Raw genomic sequence first — 8803 nt, 5'->3', positions numbered from 1 at the left:
CTAACAAGGCACTCTGACATCTTGGTGGCCAGCCCTCAGCTGAGTTCCCTGCCCCCATGCCACCTGCAGACAGGCAAAGGGAGCCAGAGGAACGCGTCCCCTCGGGGTGAGCGCTGTTCGGGTAACACTTTAATTTATGGTCCTGCTGCTGCCGTTCCATTTGGTATTCACTGTGCTTGAGTCCGTCCTAATGAATTTATCTGGTAATAATGTGGATGTCATATGCGCTTATGCTCTGCAGTGCACAGCTTTTCTGCCAGCGCCTCGGTGACGCGCTCGACTGGGAACGTGGCCAACCCCGAAAGAGGTGTTGGGCTTGTTCTCCACCTTTTTCAGAATGACGCAGGCATTTCTGCCGAGCAGCTGCTTTTTTTTGCCTCTCTGACCCATAACCATCTTTACTCTCGTCTTTGGACAAGGCCCCAGTGCCCACCTGTTGGTGCCTCCCAGCACTGTGCCACCCAATAGGACTTCCTGCACCTGCGCTGTGCAAGGTGGTAGCCACTGGTCACATGTGGTTATCGAGGACTTAAAATGCGGCTCGTGGGACAGAGAAGGTAACTTTTAAAATGTAGTTCATTTCAACCATCTTCATTTAAATAGTGACACGTGGCTCTTAGCTACCGTCTTGGACAGTGCACTTCTAAAGAGAGTCGCTCAGAGCCTCTCAAAATTAATGTTCACATAAGTCACCGGGGGAATTTGTTGAAAGGCTTATTCTAGATCAGTGGGTTCGGGGTGAAGCCTGAGATGCTGCACCTCCACCCGGCTCCCGACTGATTCTTGTGCTGCTGGCCCACGGACCACACTTTGAGCAGCACGTCATCTGGGAGGTGGTTACATAAGTGTTTATGAGAAAAAACTCATGAACCTGTGAGATGCATGCGCTTTCCTATTTTTATGTTGTATCTCAGTCTCCCTGAGGTGGCAGTATCTTCATATATTAGTGCAATGCTTCTCAGCATTGATTTGAATCATAGGTTTGAAAGATAGAAAATTGTATCACTAATATGTTCCAAATAGTACATGAGATATACTAAAACAATAAACATTGTTTGTCTGAAATACAAATATAACTGGAGGCATTGTGGTTGTTGTCATTGTTGATTTGCTTAATTGAACATCTCTCCTTGCACATTAAAATCAGCTGGGAAGTTTCTTTTAATGCCAATGCCCAGGCCCCACTACATCTCAGAGGTCCAAGTTGGCCTGGGCATAAGAAAGGTTTTAAAGTTCCCTGGGTGATGGCAGTTAGTAGACAGGGTATAAAGCTCTGGTCTATGGCAGCAGTCCTCAAACTTCAGCAAATATTAGTATCCCAGGGAGGGGGGAGCTTGTTAACATACAGATCGTAGGACCACTCTCCCAGAGTTTCTGAGTAAGTCTTGGGTGGCTCCCATTGCCTATCTAACAAATTCCCAGGTGAAACTGAGCTGGTGGTCCAGGGACCATGCTGGCCTAGGGATTAAATGAACCCAAACTAGGAACAACCTACTCCTCAACCCCTGATTAATCAGCAGGTACAGCCTGGCCCATGTGGCTTAGTGGTTGAGTGTTGACCTATGAACCAGGAGGTCGTGGTTCAATTTCCAGTCAGGACATATGCCAGGATTTCAGGCTTGATCACCAGTAGGGGTTGGAGTGCAGGAGGCAGCTGATCAATGATTTTCTCTCATTATTGATGTTTCTATCTCTCTCCCCCTCTCCTTTCCTCTCTGAAATCAATAAAACTTTTTTTTTTAATCAGTAGATACAGAAGCAAACACCCAATACAACCTAGCTGCCTGGAAGTCAAAGGTGTAATCCCCCCAAGGAACTCACTCTGCTTCCTACTGTAAGATGGCGAGAGGTGACAGTAAGCTCAGTAGCTTTAGGGTCAGGTGGACCTGGTCGCCACCTCATAACCTCTGGACCTTGAAACGCGTATGCCCATTCCTGCAGCCTCCTTCGTAAAAGAGCGCCTACTGTTTGAACTTCTCGAGAAGGTAAAATGAGCGAATGTGATCCTGCCTCTCTGAAATCAATAAAACTATTTTTTTTTAATCAGCAGATACAGAAGCAAACATCCAATACAACCTAGCTGCCTGGAAGTCAAGGGTGTAATCCTCCCAAGGAACTCGCTTTGCTTCCTACTGTAAGATGGTGAGAGGTGACAGGAAGCTCAGTAGCTTTAGGGTCAGGTGGACCTGGTCGCCACCTCATAACCTCTGGACCTTGAAACGCGTATGCCCATTCCTGCAGCCTCCTTCGTAAAAGAGCGCCTACTGTTTGAACTTCTCGAGAAGGTAAAATGAGCGAATGTGATCCTGTGTGTGGCCATCATTTAGGGGAAAACTCAGCTCTGGGGCAGTTCCCGTCGTATCGCTGGAAACCAGCATCATCCATCCTCATAAATCTTTAGCAGAAAGATAACAAGCTTGGCCAGGCTCGAATTTTAATACAAGCCAATGGTATCCAACTCCACTGCTGTGAGAATCATCTGGTGAGATTTTTCCAAGTCCTGACCCTGAACCCTACACCCATAGTTCCTGTGCCAATGATTCTGGGATAAGGCATCAATGTCTTTGAAGCCCCCACCCCCCAGATGTTTCTCAAGGGCAAAAGGGACCAAGAACCACTCATCTTGACCTGGCTAGAATCCCTGTCTCCTAGCAAATGGGTGATACCTCTTCACCTCTGCTTCATCACCTGCTTCCACGGTGTATAAACAAACCTCTCTCACACTGGATGGTGGGAGAAAGAATGCTGAGCTGAGCGATGCAAAGAAATCTTGGAGATGACCCTGTCCAGCCTCCTTGTGTCAGAGGTGATGACACGGAGACTCAGAGAGAATGAGCAATTGTCCAAGGTCACTCAACAGGGTATTTGACTCACTCTCCATTAACATGACCCAGCTGTGGTTCAAAACCTATTCTATTTTTATCAAATAAACACTTCTAGCCTCATTATGTTCAAGACACTATTCTAAATGCTCTACAAATATTAACTCGTCTAATCCTCACAACACCTCTAAGAGCTAGGTGATGGCTGTCTGCAGAGGCCAGGAAAGGAGACCATGGTCAGAGCGCGGGAGGTTTTTCTAAGACCCGAATCTGTACTTGGAGTAGCAGCCTGGGTCCAAGGCACCATTATCCCCACTGTCATCTTTGTAAAATTCAGATTGGTTCACGTCACACCTGCACTCCAAATTCTTCAAAAGCTCCCTATTGGCCTCATGGTAAAGGCAAGCTCCACAGCTGGATCTGATCACATTCTTGACTTGCTCCAGCCTCTCCCAGTTTCATTTCCCAGGCTCCTCCCCCATTTATCCTCCAGCAACCCTGATCTACCCTTAAGCCAAACTCACACTTTGCTGGCTCACATCTTCGCTTAGGCTGTTTGATCTACTTAACATGTCTCTCCATCCCTTATCTGCCCACTCATTGATTCCTAGTTGTGATGGTTCATTTTGTGTCGCCTTGATTGGACACAGGGTGTCTAGATTAAACATAATTCAGTGTATCTGTGAGGGTGTTTCTGCATGAGACAAGCATTTGAATCGGCCACTCAGTGAAGTAGATTGTCCTCAGCAATGTGGGTGGGCCTCATCTAACCCACTGGGGCGTCCTGGATAAGAACAAAGGACAGAGAAAGTAGGAATTTGCCCCTTTCACCCTGCCCTACTGTTGAAGCTGAGACATCTCATCTCATCTTCTCCTGCCCTCAGATTGCGACTTATACCATCAGCTCTCCTGGTTCTTAGGCCTTTGAACTTGGACAGAATTATACCACCAGCTTTCCTGGGCCTCCAGCTTACATATGGCAGATCATGGGATTTTCAGCCCCCATAATCATGTGAGCCAATTCTTCATCATAAATTTTCTTGATAAACATCATTTATGTATTATAATATCATATACTTACATAACATAACATAATTATATATCATACATTCTACTAGTATATATATGATTCTGTTTCTCTGGAGAACCCTAAGACACTAGTTTTCCCTCAAAACCCAAATTCCAAATCAACTCCTTTCTTAATTCTGCCCCCTCTTCTCACTGCCCAGAGAGCTGCTTCTGCACCCAACACCTGGCTCACCTTCTTTCGTTGCATCCACATGGAATGTAGTGGACAGAGCAGGCTGTGGATTCCAGGGAGAGCCCTGTGTTCAGTGCTGGTTCCAGCCCTTCCTCACCATGGGAACTTGGGCATGCTTCCTTCATTTTACCAAGCATCGTTTTCTCCACTTGCAAAATGGGAATAATAATAAAAGTAATGGTGGTTGTGAGGATTAAATGAGGAAACGTATGTGAACTGCATAGCACAGTGCCCGACACACAGCGTGTGTCAGGGATAGGTCATTGCTGTCATTGGGATGGTGATAATGATGAGGACAAGGACATTCCCCGAGTCTCCAGCATCCACACACTCAAGTTTTGAACAAGCTGTACTTCACATGTCATTTGACAAGTCATCACTTTAGGGCAGCTCTGCTGACCAACCAGCAGCTCCGCACCATCGCTATCTCCGTTGAGAAGAGTGTTTAGCTATTGCATTACATTTCACTCGTATTACTTTATGAAAAGTGACTGAAAACAGAAAAGTGGAAGCACTCATATTAATGATATAAAAAGGATCGAATCTCAACTGAGATTGAAATGAGCAGCAAGCCACAAATGGGAAGTCTTTACCTTTGAGAGATTGAGGCCAGTTAATTCAATTGAAAGGACAAAATTAAAGTATATACTGATGCTAGAAATACTGCTTCTGAGTGTATCTAATGGATGAACTGCAAAACCATTATGTTAAGTGAAAAAACACAGACACAAAAGGCCACGAACAGTATTGTGTGATTTCATTATATGAAATGTCCAGAAAAGAAAAAGTTATAGACGGAAAATAGATGAGTGGTTGCCTCAGGCTGGGGGGGAGGAATATAGAGTGATGGCAAAGGGGTCTGGGGTTTCTTTCAGGGGTGGTGGGGATTATTTGAAACTAGAGAACTGGCACATGAAATTCGTGCACAGGTATGGTCCCTAGGCCTGGCCTATGATCAGGGCCATCTTCCCCAGCTGCCCATAGCTGGTCCCACCCCCCACCATCACCCACCCCCAGTTCCCCATTTGCCATTGGGTGATCCTTGCCTGATGCCTGGGAGAAGAGACCAAGAGGTCGCTGTTCCCACCCACATGCTGGCCCTGCCCCTGCTACGGGTGGCCATCAGGTGACCAGAGCCTGCCGGCCAGGGAAAGGAACCAAGAGGTAGTCAGTGCACCTCAGAGTGACTGATCCAGCAGTCGTTCTGCCATTAGGGTCAATTTGCATATTACCCTTTTATTATATAGGATAGAGGCCTGGTGCATGGGTGGGAGCCAGCTGGCCTGTCCTGAAGGGGGCCCTGGATTGGGGTGGGGGGGTCTCAGCTCGGGGATGGGGCTGGCCGGGGCAAGGGGCTGCAGGGTTTGCAGGCTGGCCCTGCTCCTGATCAGGATGAGGGTCCACAATGGGGGGCAGGGTCGGCCTGGGCTTGGGGCCACCCAGGGTTTGCAGGTAGGCCACAACCCCAGTTTTGTCAGGAAGGATGTCTGGAATGATGTCCAGAAGGCATCTATCTGGTCTAATTAGCATATTACCCTATTATTAGTATAGATAAGGTATTAACTCTGTAAATAGACTAATAACTATGGAACATTACACTTAAATGAGTATATTCGATAGTACTCAAAAAAGCAAAGGAAAAAAACAAAAACGCAAGGAGCAATTAAATCTGTTGCCACATTTATAAATTCTTTAGGAAGTGCCCTCTACACATACTAACACATGTATACATGTGCACACACACATAAGTACATAGTCCTATAACATGTAAGTCAGCTTTCTGATTTCTACATAATTGGTATTTGCAAGTGTTTTGTAGGGAAGTATTTGCCTTGTCATGGCCTGTGAATTTCTGGAGAGCAAGAAATCCTTAAATTCTGCACCCCTCCCCCATCGCCAGCGCTCAGTAAGTTTTGCTGAATTGATCTAAAGGTAAATGAGCTCCCTTCCTGCCAAGAACTGCTGGCGGACAGTTTCAGGCAAACAATACTATCTGCCTGAAGGCTGTGGTCCATGCAAATGTGGCTCCCACATCCCATTTTAAGTGATCTGTTCTTTAATACAAGCCAGCCGCTAGCAGGCAGATGCATTTTCCACGGCTCAGCTTGAGCTGCCCTTTGCCGCTTCCCAGGCTGTTTAATGTGTTGCCAAATGTAATCGCCAAAGGACAAAGACACAGGCCTCCGGGTCTGCTCATAAATGATGGATTTCCCAGCACTGACTCCTACAGCCACCACTTGGGGTCCGCATTCTTATTCTCATGGTTCCTGAATCTGCTATGGGCTTGGGGGGATCTTAAGAGTACTGTGTCCATCTTGCAGGAGCACCCACGCCCCCCCGTCAGGCCCATCACAGCTACGTGGTCCTCATTAAGTGGTGACTGGTTATAAAGGGGCCTGGATTGATTCTCTTGACCCTCTGAAGTCCCGCACTGGTCTGATCACGGGGGCTCTGGGCCTCATTCTGTGTGAACTGTTCTAACAGAACGTTCTCTTTAAGAGCTGGCATGGATGGCCGAGCAGTTGGTAGTGAGGCGCATGCAAGATTTACACAAAGGATTTACAAACTTTAGCTCAGTGTAAGGAAAAGGCCTCAAAACAAACCAATCTGTTCAAAAACTCAGGAGTGCAGGGTGAGGACCAGGCCCCGGAGACGTGTGTTCAGTGGTGTTTCCACCCTCCCCGTGGAGGGCAGAGTGTGACATGCCGCAAATCAGTTCCCATGGCAGTCTCAGCCTCCTCCTCCTTCTAATAGAGGTGGCATCACGGCCTCCGGGCAATGCCTGGAAATCTCTTCATTCCTTTGTTCCAAGTGAGGAGATGCGTTTATCCACAAACCGTGTCTCCCCTCCGAGGATCAGCAGGGGATTAAGAGCCCAGAGATTTATAAATGTCACGGCTCTTTGCCCAGCAGGAAAGCGCCTGGCCCTGAAATGTGGTACCCACAGACACTGTGGGAATCTATTCCACATGAGTGTGCAAGCAAGAACTCCCTGGGGAAAATATCTGACTCAAAGTCGGAGTCACTCAGACAGACAATTTGACAATTAAGTAGTTGATTTGAAATAAATCAAGATTTCAAGAAAGCAAACATTGATCATCCCCTCGCACATGCCAGGCCATGAGCACTTGAGTATTATATCCTCAAATATTTGACGTGCATTCGTCAAATATTCTTGGGGGGCCTGCTGCATGCCAGGGCCCAGCTGGGGTGCAGGCAAAATCAAAATAAATAAATATTCCCACATCCCTGAAGTTTGCATGCTTCCAGTGTATTGCAGGAAGGATGGGGGGGAGGAAGAGGAGCGAGCAGGTAATAAAGGAAGAGCATAACCAAAATATAAAGTATGTCAGATTGTTACAAATAACAGTCTGACATAGTTTATATTTTGGAGAAAATAGAGCAGGAGAGAGAAATTGGGAGTGAGGAGTGCAAGTTTAAATAGGGGGGTCAGGAAAAGCTCATCATATTTCATCAAAGACCTAAGGTGGGGAGAAAATTCCAGGTAGAGAGAATGTGTATTCACAGAGTTGTTGGACCATCAGCACAATTGGTTTTAGAGCATTTTTATCATCCTAAAAGGAAACTTCATACTTATGAGCAGTCGCTCCTCATTTCCTCACACCCATCCAGCCCCTGCCACCACTAATCTGTTTCTGGCTTTAGAGATGATTTTAAAATTAAACACTGACTCTGGCTGATGTGTAGAGAAGAGATTGTAGAAGGTGCATGGTTAAAGCAAGGGCACCAGTTACAAGGCTATTGTAATAAATAAGGCAATCCTGACTGAAATCCTAGGGGATGAAGCCGAGGCTGACTTACCCAGTCTCATGGCCAGAAGAGGAAGGGAAGTGGCATGAATTGGGACCCAGTCTGCCTACCTGGGGCATCCAGCCATCACTAGTCCTGCCTCAAGGGCTGCAGTAGATCAATGTTTCCAGTTCCTTCCTCCCTCCCTTGGTCATGTGACTCTGTAGTATCTCCAGCTGAGGGAGGAGGAGTATGTTCTCCAGCCCATTAAAGTTGGGCTTGGCCATGTGACCAGCTATGGTTGATGGGCTGCCAGGCTTTACAATTGTTTGTGTGGCTGACTTGTCCATTTACACTTCTGCCAGCAGCATGAGATTAAAATTGCAGGAAGCCACTGCTCAAGGAGAACAAAGATACACAGAGAAGACCTGGATGCTGCCCCCCAGCCCGGAGGCAGGCCCAGGTGAATTCAGCCTTAATTCGCTCAACCCCAAACAACCTACTGACTCAAGAGTAGAAGGTGCCTGTTCAAGATGTTAGCCCACCAAGGCGTTGGGCATGTTTGTTACATGTTGTTATTGCAGTAAACACTGACTCACAAAAGAATCAACCGGAATCGTTGCAACCTCATCTAAATAATAAAAGCACCAGCTTCTTAGTGGTGTTGGATTTCCACAGAGCTTTTAGGCCCACTTTCTCATTTAGCCTTCACAGCCAACCTGTGGAGCAAATGCTTTTATTGCCTGGTTTATAGATTGGCATGCTGAGGTCCAGGGGAGCAAAACTGCTTGCCTCTGCTTATGTGGGTCAAATGCGTGAATCCGGTCTCTAACTGAACATCTTCCAACCTCAATTTCAGCCCTCCTCTGCCTTGCAACTTCCCTCCCCTGAATTGTTCATTATAATTATTTTATAATTAGTTAACAAACACACCAGAAGGAATCCAGCAGAAATGTCTAATGGCTCCGAA

Source organism: Myotis davidii, unplaced genomic scaffold (assembly GCF_000327345.1).
Source record: "Myotis davidii unplaced genomic scaffold, ASM32734v1 scaffold639, whole genome shotgun sequence".
Lineage (NCBI taxonomy): Eukaryota > Metazoa > Chordata > Mammalia > Chiroptera > Vespertilionidae > Myotis > Myotis davidii.
Note: the sequence above shows the minus strand (reverse complement) of the source record.